The sequence below is a fragment of the Cannabis sativa genome, chromosome 5 (assembly GCF_029168945.1).
Source record: "Cannabis sativa cultivar Pink pepper isolate KNU-18-1 chromosome 5, ASM2916894v1, whole genome shotgun sequence".
NCBI lineage: Eukaryota > Viridiplantae > Streptophyta > Magnoliopsida > Rosales > Cannabaceae > Cannabis > Cannabis sativa.
In genome coordinates this window covers 49,703,815-49,722,437 of record NC_083605.1, presented here as the reverse complement: position 1 = coordinate 49,722,437, position 18,623 = coordinate 49,703,815, and positions in this window count along the sequence as shown.

Here is an 18,623-nt window from a genome sequence, read left to right as displayed (position 1 = left end):
TTTAATTAAGTGTCATGAAAAAGAAATATTTAAGTATCATGATTAAAATCAACTTAGATATTTAATTTTCAATTTAATTAAATGTATTAAATTCAAGAAATAAATAATTAAGTGTAGAGAAGGCTTAATTATTAATTTCTAGTTTAACACTAAGAAAAAATATACTTAAAATAAATTGTACCAAAATTAATTATTTAAATAATTAATTTCACAATGTATAATATTTTTCTATTTAATATTAGAAATAATAAGTAGTCTAGAATAACTATCTAGAAAATATCTTATTTGACTAAGTATCTTTTCCACAAAATTTGAAAAAATATCTTGTTTAAGTTATTTTAGAGTAATCTAAAAAATCAACTTAAATATCTTTCAAATTAGATTTAATTAAATTTCAAAAATTAAGTTATAACCACTTAATTTGAAAATATTCCATTTTAAGTCAATATTCGAAAATATATCAACTTAAAAAAATATCTTAAGAATCTTAATAACCAATTCCTAAAATTCCTCAACTTAATTTTGAAATTTTAAATCCAAAAGATATTCAGATTTAAGTTGATTAGTTATAGATAACTAAATATCAACTTAAATAGGAATATTTAATGAAAAATTTAAATTAAGCTTCAGAAAGAATCTAGATGGTTATAATTCTATATTTAATTAAATACAAGAAAATACATATAGCTTAGCTTAGAATATAAAATTCTTTAAAATATGGTTTTCTTAAATTAATTTCAAAATAAATAAAATTAATTATGTTGCTAATCAATTATATTAGGTTAAACTAATTGAATTAACCTAGCACAGTAATTCAAATCAGGCAAATGGGCCTTCACAATTGGGGTGGTTCATGTGAGGGTGTGCTGGGTTCAGTATGTCGTACCCACTACTATGGCTCCCAACTCTCACACAAGGCCCAAAAGAGAGGAATTTAACCTTAAAATGAACAACTGTTATTAATTGAATAGGCCCAAAACTAAATGGGCCTAAATAAAATCTATCAAGAACTATGATATTTTATTTAGCAACAACCACCTATATGCATCTATAATAAAATTAAACACATAGGCTCACACAGGCACGCAATTTGGATGGATCCTATCATGTTGCTAGATCATACACAGATGAAAGAAGATTGTAAATATACATGTTACAAATTATTTGCTTGACCAATGGAGCCATGAGTTAAAATCAGATCATTGGATCTGTCAACAAGTTAACCATGGCTATTTACAATCAAGCAATAATAGGTTTTAAAAACTTACAAACAAGCTAAAACACATACTCCTCCAACAAGGTTAACTGGATAGTTGGAAGTAGGATTTATTTAATTTTAAATAATTAAATTTCGAAAATTAAATAAATAATAAAAAATATTTATTTTGAAATTAAAAAAAATAAATATATATATTTCGAAAATAATAAATTAAATATTTAAAATTAAACCTACAATTTTGAAAAATTAGGTTTCAACAAACCTAAATATCATTTCAAAATTTTGCTAACTACTTTTAAAAACTTAATGTTATTTTATAAATAAAAATTAAAAAAGATAAATAAATATCTTTCTCAGATTTTAAATGTAATTTAAATAAATAAAATAACAAAATTTAAAAGTTAGCAAAATATCTTACATCTATTTAAAATTACATGATTATAGTTATCTTATTTTAAATTTAAATAAGGTCAAATTATTTAAAAAAAAAATTAATTTAAAAAATTTAATATCTGACCTTAAATTTATGATAATTAGAATTGAATTAGGAATAAAAAATGTATAAATACAGAACTACACAAAAAATCGGAAGTTAAATCCATGAAAAAGCATGAAAAATCGAAGAAAAACGAAAAAATTGTGAGTTGTACGGACGGGATGCTGTGCATACCCGTCCGCGCGCGCATGGGGAGTGCATGGGCGTGGAACCTGGACGCATGCGAGATTTTGCATGATTTCCGCGCGCGCGCGGTTGCCCGACTCCTGATTTTTTTCCGAAACTTCAAAAAATCATAACTAATTCAAATTAAATCAAAATTGAGTTCTGTAAAAAGGTAACTTGCTTAATTTTTTCTATACTATCCAATAAAAATAATTTCAGAAATAGGTATTCAATTATTTTTCACGAAAATTCACAAACATCAATCAATCATCATATAACACTCAATACAACATGATACCATCCAAAACATCAAACAATCGTTTTAAAGTCCAAATTTCTTACAAGAAAATCAATTACCATGGCTCTGATACTAGTTGTTGGAAATTATTTTACCAGGATCTTAGATCTACTCACAAGTATGTTGATTAACACCCTAAATATGAACTTTCTAAAACGATGAAATAAACACATATAAAGTTTAGGAAACCTTACATTGGGTGCAGCGGAATATAATGACTCCTTCCGTTCAGATATCTAGTCCGTGATTCCTTTCTATAGCAGAGCATTATCAATATCTGAACCTGGATCTCTTTATCTGATTCTTTAGTGATGAAACTCCTTCTTGCTGAAAGTCTTTCTTCACGATCTTCCTCACTATGATTGAGGTATTACTTGCTGTGTGTGGGCACTACTCTAATCACTAAGTGATTTCGAAATTCAAGAGGGAAGAGAGAGAACAAGGTGGCGGCTAAGTATAGAGAGAGAAGGCTCAGGTTTTTCTCTGAAGGAAAAAATAGAAAATTTAAGTGTTAAATTTCCTGAAGCCTTCACTATCTATTTATAGCATTCCACTAGGGTTAGGTTTGAATTATTTGGCATTAAAATAATGAAAATATCAGTTTGAAAAATCATTCCAAGTGGCCGGCCATGTAGTGTAATGGGCCTTACTTGGATTTTGTAGTTTTCTCTTTTTTGCATCTGATTTTCTCAAAAACGCCAATTTTCTGATTCAACCATTTAAATGCCAATTCTAACTATTTAATAACTATAAATAATTATTAAATAATATTGTCATTTATCATATTTATTAATTGAACCATACAAAGTATCATAATTAACAAATATGCCCTTAAAACTCTTTCTTTACAATTTCGCCCTTACTTAGTGAAAAATTCACAAATAGACATAGTCTAATTTGAGAATTATAATTGATTAATCAAAACAAATTATATGAGTCTTACAAGCAATATTATCTCAACTAGTGGGGGGACCATGGGTCTATATAACCGAGCTTCCAATAATCCGATCAAGAATTTATAACCTAAATTCACTGACTTATAACCTAAATTCACTCTCAGTATAGAATGCTCTATATGTTCCACCATATAGACACATCATTAGTTATCCATTGTTATAATCCTAATATTATCAATGATCCTCTATATGAATGATCTACACTGTAAAGGGATAAGATTGCCGTTACACCCTACAATGTATTTAATCCTTAAAACACTTAACCCCGTATAAATGATATTTCAGCTTATGTGAAATGAGATCTCCACCATTTATTTTCGTTTGGTCAAGCTCGAAGGAGATCATCCTTTAGTTACTATTCGCCAGATATAAGCTATAGATTCCATGTTTATGTTAGCGCTCCCACTCAATTACACTACCGTGTTCCCAAAATGTACGTATCACCCTGACCTAAAAGTAGGCTTAACTAACAAATCAACGAACACGAATAGCCTCTTGAGATTGAGCCTAATCATAACTGGATTAAGATCATTTGATCTAGGATCAACTAGGCGATATTGACTTGAATAGATATTATGGTAAGTTTAATAAATCTAAATCAAAGTTCAATATCAGTCCCTTCTGATGCATACTCCATGCACCCAACCTGAGCTTTACTTTAACCAATGCTCTGGAAAGAACATAGTATTTCTCTAAATGCAAGTAAACTCTGTTGTAGATTATCATATCAGTAAAACCCTATGTCTGATAAATCTAGAAATCTTTATTCACATAGTCATGTTTACATTCCAATGTGTTGACAACACAATAAACAGGATCAAGTATGTGAAAAGGGTTTCAGATGAATTCATACATTATATACATATAATCATGAAATAAATCATGTGAACCATGCAACATTAAATGTTATTTCTAATCTATATTAATAAGTAAATCTGATTATATTGAAATGAGTTTTATTTAGGGCATAAATCCCAACAGTTATATACTTTTCTTACTGAGTCTATCGACTCACAGTTTTACTTGCATGTGTAGGTAAAGGAAAGGCGAAAACTGAGCTGGGATGGGATTGTACATGTCAAAGCAGCGCGACCTGGAGTGTTCGGTCTCGGGACATCTGGAAGTCGTATTTTGTAGTCGCTATGCGACCTGTATATTATGTATTTTGGAATATTAAGTTTTAAAAGTTTTTAGACGGGATCCTGGCGTTTGTAAATATTTTATTATATTATTAAGTTTATTAATTAATATAAAAGTTTTAATTTGACACGTTTTTCAAGAAAATTCTTTGATTAGCAAAGATTGCACTGTAATTGAAAAAGCACTGTAGCGTGCCTTAGCATTAGGGCGTTACACGCGGCTTTAGACTGTTGGGTTTTATACCCTAAATAAAACTCTATTTCAATGTAATCCAGATTATTCAATATCAATAAAGTAACAGAAGTATTTTTCATTCATTTGTGTATGGTTTGGTTCACTTAATCAATTGTTTGTCTATTTGATTTATAAATTCATCCAAACCCCTTTTCACATACTTGATCATGTTTATTGTGTTGTCAACACAGTGGAAAGTAAACATGACTATGTAAATTAAGTATTCCTAGATTTATCAGAACACTGGGTTTTACTGATATGACAATCTACAACAGAGTTTACTTGCATTTGGAGAAATGTTATGTTCTTTCCAGAACATAGGTTAAAGTAAAGCTAAGGTTGGATGCATGGAGTATGCATTGGAATGGACCGATATTGAACTTTGAAATAGATTTTGAAACTTACCGTAAATATCTATTCAATTCAATATCATAAGTTGATCCTAGATCACATGATTGAAATCCTGATATGGTTAGGCTCAATTTCAAGAGTATTATTCGTGTTCTTTGATATGTTAGTTAAGCCTAATTTTTGGTCAGGGCAATACATACATTTTGGGAACACGGTAGTCCGATTGAGTGGGAGCGCTAACATAAATATGGAATCTATAGCTTCTATCTGGCGAATAGTAAGCAAAGGGTCATTTCCTTCGAGCTTAACCAAACGAGATAAATGATTGAGTACTCATTTCACTTAGTTGAAATATCATTTATACAGGGTTAAGTGTTTTAAGGATAAAATACATTGTAGGGTGTTACGGTAATTTAGTCCCTTTACAGTGTAAATCATCAATATAGAGGATCATTGATCACATTAGGATTATAACAATGGATAACTAATGATGTGTCTATATGGTGGAACATATAGAGCATTCTATATACTGAGAGTGCAATTCTGAGTTCTATGTGTGGATTCAACGAAGAATTAATAAGTGAGTGAATTTAAGTGGTAAATTCTAGATCTGCTTATTGGAAGCTCGGATATATAGACCCATGGTCCCCCCACTAGTTGAGATAATATTACTTGTAAGACTCATTTAATTGATTTTAATTAATCAATTAAAATTCTCAAGATAGACTGTGTCTATTTGAGAATTTATCACTTATTAAGGGCAAAACAGTAAATAGAGATTTTGAAGGGCATATTTATTAATTAGGAAACTTTAATTAGTTTCATTGTTAATAAAATAAAGGACAATATATTATTTGATAATTAATTTTAATTATTAAATAATTAGATTTGACATTTATGTGGTTGAACAAAGGAATTGGCAGTTTTTGACAAAACAGGAAACTATCAGTGTAGGAAAAGGAAAGTTGGAAAAGTGGCAAGCCTTGTTTCCACAATGCCTAGGCCGGCCACTTAAGTTCCCTTTTCCCTTTGATTTTTTCAATATTAAATGTCAATTAATTAAATCATAGCCCTGGGTGGTCTTCTATAAATAGAAGGCAAAGGCTTCAGATTTTAACACAACTGATACACAACATTATTCTGACAGAATTTTCTCTCTGAAAATTCTCTCTGAGCCGCCACCCTCTCTCTCTCTATTCCTTCACTGTTTCGAAATCTATAAGTGCTAGAGTAGTGCCCACACACATCAAGTAATACCTCAATCATAGTGAGGAAGGCTGTGTAGAATTCAGAAACAACAAAGAAGGACTATCGGGCTCAGATCTTGATTATACTCTGCTACAGAAAGGAATCAAGGGTTAGAGATCTGAGTGGGAGGAGACATATATTCCGCTGCACCCAATGTAAGATTTCTGATACTCTTATGTGTTTAATTTTCTATCGTTTTAGAAGTTCATATTTAGGTTGTTAAATCAACATACTTGTGAGTAGATCTAAGTTCCTGGTAAAATAACTTCCAACATAGACATGTTATGTCCCCCACATGCGCACGCGCACGTCACCTTGTCAGACTGACTGGTGCGTGCGACTGAGCCATGTGCACCTGGATTTTTCAAACTTTCTTAACTTTCTCGTTTTTTATCAGAATCGAGTTCCGTAAAAACCAAAATTGCTTAATTTTTCACAACGAATCCAAATAAATTATTGTTAGAATAAAAATAAAATTGTTTTCATGGAAAACGTTCGTACTTCACATTCAATCATCATATAACACATAAACCAACATGAACACATTCAAATCAACACAATTAATATATTCATCATTTTAAATGTATATTTCATGAAAGTAAATCATTACCATGGCTCTGAGGCCAGTTATTGGGATATTCTACCAGGATCTAGATTTACTAATAAGTATGTTGAATTAACATCCTAAATATTAATAACTTAATACGATAAAATAAGAGTTTAGAAATCCTTACATTGATTGCAGCATAATATTAAGACTCCTCCTGCTAAGATCTCTAACCATTATTCCTTTTTGTCGTAGAGTATTATCAAGATCTAAGCTTGGATCTCTTTCTCACCTTCGGGTTGGTTACCACTGTCTTCCGCACTATGATTGAGTACTTGACTTCCTATGTGTGGACATGACACTCTATCACTATAGGCCGAATAGGTGAAGAATAATTAAGGAGGGTTCGAATCACTAGATTTGGCAGGTTGAAAAGTGTTCGATGAGATGAGAGCATCATGTTCTTTTTATTATGTTTCAACTAGGGCTTAGGTTTGAATTATATAGGTCAAAAAAGAATAAAATATTAGGCAAAATTACACCTAATGGCCGGCCACTTAAGGGACCACTTTCTAGTTACAATTTTGCAACTTTATTTCAACCACTTATTCTTCTTTTAATAATATTATATTTTCTAATTTCAATCCTATAAATGCAAAAACTATATTTATTTAATAATCATAATTAATTATCAAATAAAATTTCCATTTATATTATTTATTAATTAGACGATACAAAGTCTCTTAATTAACAAATACACTCGAAAACCTCTTTTTTTCACCATTAATTCCTTACTTAGTGAAATTCATAAATAAGACATAGTCTAATTTTAGAATTGAAATTTATTAATTAAATCAATTGACTGAGTCTGCAATCTCAACTAGTGACGGGACCATGCGCCTATATAACCAAGCTTCCAATAAGTAGATTTAGAATTTACCAAGTAAATTACCTAACTTATTTATTTCTCTTTGTGCCACTATAGATTAGGAATTGCAGTCTCAATTATATAGAACGCTCTATATGTACCAAGATATAAATACTTTATGATTATCCATTATTACAATCCTAATAGTCAAAGATCCTCTATAGATGATCTACATTGAATTGGGAAAAAATTACCATTCTACCCTTTAATATATTTTATCCTTAAAACACTTAGCTACCTATAAATGATATTTCAATAAACTAATATAATTACTGAAATGAGATTTCAATCATTTATCTGTATTCAGCAATGCTCGAAGGAAATCATCGTTTCACTTCTAAATACTTATAGAAGCTATAGATTCCATATCTATGATTAGCGCTCCCACTCAATTGAACTACCATGTTCCCAAGATGTAAGTATCCTCCAAAATCATTGGTTAGCTTCCATGAACAACTTGAAGAACATAAGTAATACAACTACGCTGAACCTAACCATATCAGGATTAACATCCATAGACCTAAGATCAACTAGTGATATTGACTTAGATAGATATAACAGTAAGTTTATGATATCTTATCCAAGTTCAATATTGGTCCAATCCAATGTATACTCCATACATCTGATATTGGTAAACTTTGCCAATGCCCGGAAAAGGACATAACACTTACGGAAGGTGTAAGTATACCTTATCGCCGATTATTATGTCAGTCTAAATCCAATGAACTGACATAACATGGGAATTAAACTTTTGAACATATAATCATGGTTATAGTCCACTGTGCTGAAAACACTATAATCATGAACATATATACATATGTTCTGAACTTAATAGAATTTATACATTAAGTATATAATCATTAAATAAATCATGTGAACCATGCAACATAAAATAATTTGTAATCTTTTATTAATTAGTAAATCTGACTATATTAAAATAGGTTTAATTTAAGATAAAAAACCCAACAGAGGTATGAAACAAACATAATACTAGCAAATAGTTTGTAACCATTCTTGATGCTCCACTTAATACCTCATTCAGTTATTTTTTGGTTAGTAGTCCGAAATAGAATCAAAACAAGGGATCGTTTGGAAAAATTTGGCACAGTGCAAGTTCAAAACTGTATGATTTCTATTGTGGATACACAAATTATTCACCATCTCTTTTTGATTGCCCGGTTAGTTTGAGATGTTTACAAGCTATTAAAAAGTGGGTATGTAAAAACTCAGTTTTTGACCGAGTCAAACATATATATATACAAAATAATAATTAAATAATAATATATATGTATATATAAAAAAAACAAAAAAAATAGCGAGACCCCCTCTATCGTCCCTCTCTCTCTCTCTATCTATCTCTCTCTTTTTGTCTCTATCTTCAAAACACAAAAAGGAAGCCACAAAGCTCCATCACCGGTGGACTCCGACGACCCACCTCTGGCCACCGACTAGCCCCACGCACCGGACCACTCGAACCCCCTGGTACCGGCGACCTCACCCCCCAAGCGGCGCTGCTTCTTCCACCGCCGTTAGCTCGGGATCGCAAGTCAAAGTTTGGGGATTCAAACTTTGAACAGATTTTTCGATCACCTCCGGTGTGCATTTGACAAGACGAATTCACCACTAATCTCAGCTCGTCGAGAGAACAACCTACACTAAACCATTTTCCCCGGCGCGCTACTTTTTTCGGTGACATTTTTATAGCTCTGCCCCTTTCCGACGACTTTCTGGGAATATCGTGTACCGTTTTGATAAATAGTTGGCATGGGTGTGATCTACTCGTCGAGGTGGTTGTTTTGGTATACACTGCCCCTATTTTTGGTGATATTTCTGGTACACCGATTTTTACTGCCACCCATTGTTAATGTGCATCGCTTAGGTGAGGCTTTGGAACCCAAAATTTTAAATATAGTAATATTATGTCGTTAGACTTGGTTTTGAATGTAGAATGCGATGATGATAATTATTTAACCATTTAATTGTATAGGTGAGAGTAATATCTAAGATTGGACTAAACAATTGGAGCTCGGGACTTGAGAGCTTAAGATCGTCTTTTGGAAAAAGTTTAATGAGTTGGGAGAGCTAGGGACTCAACTTTATTATTGGACTTGATTTTTATATGTGTTGTATAACATTGGACGTATTCCAATTTTTATGATTTACAAATTGTTTGCAAAATTGAAAACTTAATCTGCATATTTTTCTGGACTGTTCTGGGGCACTGAGTGCCAAATATATTTTTGTGTGAAAATATTTATGCAGGTTATGATTTTTGGGTTTATTCAAAATACAGCTGTTATGCTGCTGAATTTTCTAGAAAATAAAAAGGAATCTGTTGTTTTGTTATGATTATTATTTGTCTGCTTTGGTTATACTGATGAGAGCCATGTTGATCATGTTCGGTGCATATTTTTGTTTCACGACCTAGTCTCCGTGTCATCATAGGTAGATCAGGTGTGCACTCACCTGTAGGTGAAAGACCTAGAATCAGTACAGGGGTGAATTAAATCTGGGCCCCAGTATTATGGTGGATGTCACATGCGACTACCCGGTTTTAGATGTCGTTTCTATGATTGGTATTGAGAGCTAGGGGTCTAGTGGATGGTGTGATATGCATTTGATGCTTGATTTTGTGATTCTTTATGGTCTCTCTACTTTATTACTAGTGATGAGATATTTTATTTTTACAAAGCTAACCATGCAAGAATTTTATTAAACCAATGGTCCTTTGATATTAATTGTCTTCATACTGGGCTTTATAAGCACACTCCCTATTTTCTCCTATTTCAGGAACTAAGTTTGATGCTAGTGGATGAGGATGGTATCGCTGAGGAAGAAAGTCGTTATTAGTATAGTCATATTCTACTCTTTAGTCTTCTAATGAAACTGATTTTGTATTTAAGTCGAAATGGATGGTTTGGATGACTTAAATTAGCTATGTACTAGTTAGAAATGAGAAATGATGGATGCTAGGTATTATTTTGGTATTTTATTAACTTATTAAATCTATCTATTTGGTGATTACATAACGGTGCGGATATTATTGTTCTTTTATATTGATGAGTGGTCCTTATTTTGTTTCTAATATTTTCTTATTAATATAGGAGTTAATCCATTACTTTTAAATTAGTATTTTGTAATATTAGTTAAAGGATCATTTATAAGTTTTATCTTCCTACAAGGGTCAAAGTGTGACCTTTGACCACGCATGTTATGGATATTACATATCTGCCATGGCCTAGCGTTCGGGTCATGACAGAAAAATTGTATGAGAGCACCGGGTTTAATTACCTCGAAGTGTGTCACCAAATAGTTTAGATTAATTTTAAATAATAATAGTAATAAGTATCTGTTGGGTTTTATGCCCTAAATAAAACTCTTTACAATCTGATTAGTTATCAATACAAGAAATTTGAAGTGATTGATGTTTGCATGAATTCAACATGCTAATGGTTTAATATGTTTATTATGTTTACACACAAAAATCAGTTAAATCCAAATCATATGTTTATTCACAATTACAGTATCGTCAACACAGTGGAATGTGATTGTGATCATATGAATCAAAAGACTTGGTCCCTCTTTCATCAGTGTTATTGGGTTTACACTAATGTGATAATCAGCGATGATGTGTACTTACACTTGGAGTAAGTGTTATGTTCTTTCCAGGACATTAGTAAAGTATACTAGTTTCGAATGTATGGAGTATACATTGGACTGGACCGATATTGCAACTAAGTTAAGATATTACAAACTTACCGTTATACATATCTTTCCAAGTCAATATCAGTAGTTGATCTTAAGATTAAAAGAATCTAAATCCTGATATGCTTGGGCTCAACTCAGGAGTGCTATTCATGTTCTTTGATTTATTAGTTAAGTCTACTTTTGGGTCAGGGTGATACGTATATTTTGGGAACATGATAGTATGATTGAGTGGGAGTGCTGAACATAAATATGGAATCTATAGCTTCTACTGGTGTATAGAAGTCAAGTGATGATTCCCTTCGAGCTTAGCAAATAGAAGTAAATGGATGAGCTCTTGTTTAACTGACTAATGATTAGATCACTAAACACCATTTACAGGTAGCTAAGTGTTTTAATGGGCAAAATAGATTGATGGGTGAGAACGGTAAAGAAATCCCATCTCGATGTAGATCATCTATATAGAGGATCTTTAAATCACAATAAGATTATAACAATTGTTAAATGAGATAGCATATTGATATCCTGGAACATACAATATGCTCTATATAAGTCTGAGAGCGCAATTCTAAGTTCTAAGAGTGGATTCAACGAAGAATTAATAAGTAGGAATTTACTTGGTAAATTTGGTTCACTTATTGGAAGCTCAGCATATAGATCCATGGTCCCCATTCTAGTTGAGAACATTCTTCTTGTAAGACTCATTAATTGATTCGTGATTGATCAATTATAATTCTAAAGTTAGACTATGTCTAATTTTATGAATTTTCACTAAGCAGGGGTGAAATTGTAAAGAAAAGATTTTCTAGGTTTATTTATTTATTAATGGACTTTATATGTCTATTAATAATTAAATTAAATGACAAAATTATTTAATAATCTATTTTAGTTATTAAATAATTAGTTTTGGCATTTAAAAGGTTAGAATTGAAAAATTGGCGTTTTTGAGAAAATGGAGATAAAATTTGATAAAACTGCAAAATCAAGTGGGGCCCAATACAACACCATGGCCGGCCACTAATTAAGGAGTTTCAAATTGATTTTTTCATTATTTTAATGCCAAATAATTCTTAACCTAAACCTAGTAGTTGCCTATAAATAGAAAGTGATGGCTCAGTCACAACACATCTTTGAATATCATTTTCTGACAGAAATTTCTCTCTTCAGAAAAACTGAGCCTTCCCCACTTTCTATACCTGGCCGAAATCCCTCTTCTCTTTTCTTCTTCATCAATTTTGAACCCTAGTGAGAGAGTAAGTGCCCACACACAGCAAGCAGTAACTCAATCATAGATTGGTAGACTGTGAAGGATCAAACTTGAAGAAGAAGGACATTCGGGCTCAGATCTTGATTATACTCTGCTACAGAAAGGATACAAGGGTTAGAGATCTGAGTGGAAGGAGACATTAATTCCGCTGCATCAATGTAAGGTTTTCTTAACTTTATATGTGTTTAATTTATCGTTTTAGAAAGTTCATATTTAGGGTGTTTAAACAACATACTTGTGAGTAGATCTACGATCCTGGTAAAATAATTTCCAACAGTATCTTGGTATTTATATGTATAAGACATATTTATATTATTGGCATTTAATCCTCGATAACTGATTAGCTTTTGTCTTAGACCGGAGACAAGGAGAACGGTTGCAGAAGATGCCCCTCACGCTAATGTCCAACCTCCACAAGCTGAGTTCCCTATGAACGCCCTTCTCGAAGCCTTAAGAGCAGTTCCCGCTTAACAGATGGATCCTACTGCTCGACAGAGTCATCATTTTCTAATCTTTCATTGGATCCAAGTGCCTAAGTTTGATGGTGGACAAGATCCCATGGTAGCTGAAAGGTGGTTGAGGCAGATAAAGATAAATTTCAATACAATATATAGGAACACCTGAGGAATATCAAGTTACTTTTGTTATGTCCAAGTTAGAGGTTAGTGCAACAGATTGGTTGGAGACCTTGTCCAGGACAATGGAAACTGATGGGATGACTTTGCGAGATTTTGAGGAAGTTTTCAGGGAGCAAAAGTTTAGTCCATCTCACAGGAAATATGACTGTGAAAGAGTTTTACATGAAGTTTGTAGAGCTATCCTCTTATGCATATCTTGGTGTTGTTGACAAACCCTTGGTGATCGAACAGTTCATGCGTCGTTTGAGGCCTGCGATACGTGGCCCAATAGCCCCATTTACCTTTAACAACCTGACTGAGTGTGTGACAGCAGCCTTGCAAACTGAGGCTCATGTAGATGGGAATGAGAAGAAGAACACTAGTAGAGGAAAAGTAAATGACCGAAAGATGACCAAGAAGAATTAAGGATAGTGGTCCCAAGGACAACAATTTAGTGGGGGTAACTGTTGGAATTTATTTTACCAGGATCTAGATTTACTAACATGTATGTTGGATTAACAACCTAATATGAATTCTAAAACAATGAAAATAAACACATATAAAGTTAGAAAACCTTACAGTGGGTGCAGCGGAATAATATGACTCCTTCCGTTCAGATCTCTAGCCCTTGATTCCTTTCTGTAGCAGAGCATCACCAAGATCTGAACCTGGATCTTCTTTTCTCCTTCTTTGATGCAGAAATTCCATAGTCTTCCATACTATGATTGAGATACCACTTGATGTGTGTGGGCACTACTCATTCACTCAAAGTTTCGAAATTTAGAGAGAAGAAAAGAGAGAGAGGCGTGTGAGGCTTTTCCTGAGAGAAACAAAGTGATCAAAGATGTGTGTATGTTTCCTCAAGCCAACACTTTCTATTTATAGAAAACCCTATAGGTTTAGATTAGAATTGTATGGCATTAAAATAATGGAAACTACAAATGGAATTTCCTATGCATAGGGCCGGTCATACAAAGGGTATTGGGCCTCACTTTGCAACTATCCCATTTTGTTATTTTCCATTCCTATTTTCTAAAAAATGCCAATTCTCCAATTTAACCATTTAAATGCCAATTCTAATTATTTAATAACTTGAAAATAATTATTAAATAATATTGCCATTTAATGTATTTATTAATTTAGACATATAAAGTCTCTTAATTAATAAATAAACCTAAAATCTCTTTTCTTTACAATTTTGCCCTTGCTTAGTGAAAATTCATAAAGTAGACATAGTCTAACTTTTAGAATTATAATTGATTAATTAAAATCAATTAACTGAGTCTTACAAGCAGTATGGTCTCAACTAGTATGGGGACCATGGGTCTATATAACCGAGCTTCCAATAAGTCGAACCGAATTTACCAAGTAAATTCTCTAACTTATTAATTCCTCATTGACTCCACACTTAGAACATGGAATTGCACTCTCAGTCATATAGAACGCTCTATATGTTCCATGATATAGACACGTCATAAGTTATCCATTGTTATAACCCTAATGTGATCAATGATCCTCTATATAGATGATTTACACTGTAAAGGGATTAAATTACTGTAACACCCTACAATGTATTTTATCCTTAAAACACTTAACCCTGTATAAATGATATTTCACCTAAGTGAAATGAGATCTCCACCATTTATCTTCGTTTGGTTAAGCTCGAAGGAAATCATCCTTTACTTCTATTTGCCAGATAGAAGCTGTAACACCCTAACTAACTTAGGCGTATTACGTGATTTTTAAACGTACTGTGCAGCTCGTTGCTAATCAACGAGGTTTATGGAAAAACGTGATTAATTAAAATTTTGCTTTTTAATTAAACTTATAAAACAATATTACAAAAGACTCGGGATCCCGATTATAAAATTATTTACAAAAAGTTTAACTGTTTAACTGTTACATAAAATAAAGGTCGTCTAACGACCAGTTACAAAAATTCAGCCTTGCTGTCCCGACGATCTTACGCTCCAGGCCTAACCGCCCCGACATGTACAATCTCATAAGCTCGCTCACGGTCCATCAGTTATAGCCTTGCCTTTCACTACACATAAACGTAAACTGTGAGTCGACAGACTCAGTAAGAAAAGCATAATAATACCATACATAATTCTAACTGCCTTGTCCAACACGATACTGAGTCCCGCTACTGCCATGTCCAACATGGTACTGAGCCACTACTGCCATGTCCAACATGGTACTGAGTTTTGAACGTTCATAGGGACGGTACTATTGATAAGTATCCTCCTGATCGGTCGAACCGGTCATACTCCGGCTGCTGGTCATACTCCAGCCTGTACCGACGGAATAGGTCAATAGCACGGAACCACCAACCAAATGTCAGCCTGATCGGTCGAACCGGTCATACTCCGGCTGCTGGTCATACTCCAGCCTGTACCGACGTGACAGGGTTGGATGGTTCGAAGCCTATATACATAACTAATGTAATCTAGCAGGCTTCCTACATGCACGCTAAACATGTAATCTACATATGCATACTGTTATACTAATCTTACCTGGATTTCGATTTCAGGTGTGCCGGTCAACCTGACTGGAACTGAAGCTGAGCGGGGGATTACTGGCTCCTAAACCATAAAAATCACAACGCTATAAGTGACACGCTAAATCACTTCCCGGGGACTAAAACTAGGAACTAAAAGTTTCCCTATCGATAAAAAGCATGGCAATACCCCCTAAAACATAAAAACGAGGAAAACTAGGGTTTCTGAAAATTCCCCAACCGGTAGACCGGTTGCCCAACCGGAATTCCGGTTCTGGGAATTACTGGACACCCATCCGAAATTCCGGTTGCACAACCAGAATTCCGGTTCCTCGCAGGAATTTTTCAAAAATTCCTAACTCAACCAAAACAAACCCAATCGGTTCCAAACCTTCCAGACCTGCTCTAAATACCCCAAAGAACAAATTTAAGGCATCAAACAAACCCAGAATTCACGGATACACAACTTGCCATTAAAGCTCAAGCTTTGAGTTCTAAACTCAAACTTGAGCAATTCCCACAAACATGCACTAAAACTAGGTTAATTCTACCTAATTAAGCATGAACAAGCTTCTGAAAACACACAAGAACAACAGCAACAACATAGTAACAGATTACACAATATTTCTTCAAAAATCATAACTTTTGCATAGAAACTTAAAGCTTTGCACAACCTATCCCACATGCTTTCAAAATCACTTAAACAACCCTAATCTAACATGCTTAAACTCAAAAACAACAACCAGATTTCAGCAGCAACAACCACAAATATTCAAGCATGCATTTCAACAATTTTCATAAAAAATCTCAAGAAAACAAATTAGAAAAACTAGACAAGAAATACCTTGATTAGAGACACTCTAACTAGCTGAAATTTACTTGAAATTGAAGAGGAAAAATCACCCTTCTTGCTGCCCCAAATGGCCGAAAAGAGAGAGAGAGAGAGTTGAGAGAGTTTTCTTTTCAAAATTTCTAATTTTTTTACTAAGTGTTAAAATGAAAGGAGAAAATGAATTTTAATGCATATATCACATTATTTCAGCCAAGATAAACAATTAAAATATACATTTATTCCAATTAATAACTCACATAAGACAAAACACTAATGGGGCAAAAAGACCATTTTGCCCCTCCACCACAAAATCACATAAATCATACTAAAGGGATATTTTTGGGAAATTCTAAATTCCCGGCCATTCCCGACATTCCCAATGTCTAAAACCCGTCCCCAAACTACTAACATACTAAGTTGTGATTTCTACTGAGCCAAACGCCGAGTTCCAAAATACCGGGCACCGAAAATGCAAAATATGAAAAACTACTGATAACATAATCATGCATTTCTGAATTCCATAAATAACAGTAATAAATTATTTAAATAGCTATAAATAATTTCATAATTAATCATAAACAACTGATAATTTCCAAATTAACTAATCGGGCTTTACAACTATTCCCCCCTTAAAAGGATTTCGTCCCCGAAATCTAACCTGAATAACTCTGGATATTGAGCTCTCATATCTGACTCTAGCTCCCAGGTGGCTTCTTCCACCTTACTGTTTCTCCAGAGAACCTTGACCAATGCTATGGTCTTATTCCGAAGGACTTTAACCTTTCTATCCAGGATCTGCACTGGCTGTTCCTCATAGGTCATGTCTGGCTGAAGCTGAAGACTCTCATAACTGAGTATATGAGAGGGGTCTGAAACGTATTTTCTCAACATCGAGACATGGAATACGTTGTGAACTGCTGATAAGGCTGGAGGCAATGCTAACCGATATGCCACTTGACCTATCTTCTCGAGAATCTCGAAAGGTCCTGTAAATCTAGGGCATAACTTGCCTCTTTTCCCGAAACGTTTAATCCCCTTCATCGGAGATACCCGTAAAAACACATGTTCCCCTACCTGGAACTCAACATCTCTGCGTTTCGGATCTGCGTAACTCTTCTGTCTGCTCTGTGAGGCAAGCATTCTAGCTTTTATCTTTTCTATCGCCTCATTGGTCCGCTGTACTAACTCAGGACCTAGGTATTTCCTCTCCCCTGTCTCATCCCAGTGGATAGGGGATCTACATTTCCTACCGTACAACAGTTCATAGGGAGCCATCCCTATCGTACTTTGATAACTGTTGTTGTACGCAAATTCTATCAACGGTAGATATTTATTCCATGAGCCTTCAAAGTCCATAATACAGGCTCTCAACATGTCCTCCAATATCTGAATTGTCCTTTCGGACTGACCATCTGTCTGAGGATGGAATGCTGTACTGAATTTTAGCTTTGTACCCATTGCCCGTTGCAAACTTTGCCAAAACTTGGAGGTAAATTTCGGATCCCTGTCCGAAACTATAGACTTCGGTACTCCGTGAAGTCTCACAATCTCTCTAACGTATAACTCTGCCAACTGATCCACTGTAAATGTTGTTCTAACCGGCAGAAAATGAGCAGATTTCGTAAATCGGTCCACCACTACCCAGATGGAATCAAATAAACCCGTGGTCCTAGGTAACCCGACCACAAAATCCATCGTAATATCCTCCCATTTCCATTCTGGTAGGGTTAGAGGCTGCAACAACCTGTTGGTCTGATGTTCAGCCTTAATCTGCTGACAAGTGAGGCATCTCGATACGAATTCTACCAAATTCTTCTTCATACCGCTCCACCAGAAGTACGGTTTCAAATCTTGGTACATCTTAGTGGTGCCGGGATGCAGAGAATATGGGGTAGAATGAGCCTCCTCAAAGATCTCATTTCTAAGTTCCGCACTGATCGGAACACAAACTCTGGCTTTATACAAAAGCATCCCACTATCTAACACTGAGAAGTCCTTGGCTTGACCAGCCAACACCTCATCTCGGATTTTCACTAACTCTGGATCTGTCATCTGAGCGACTTTTATTCTTTCCAACAGATCAGATTGCAGCGTTAAGTTGTGAAGTTGACCTACCACAA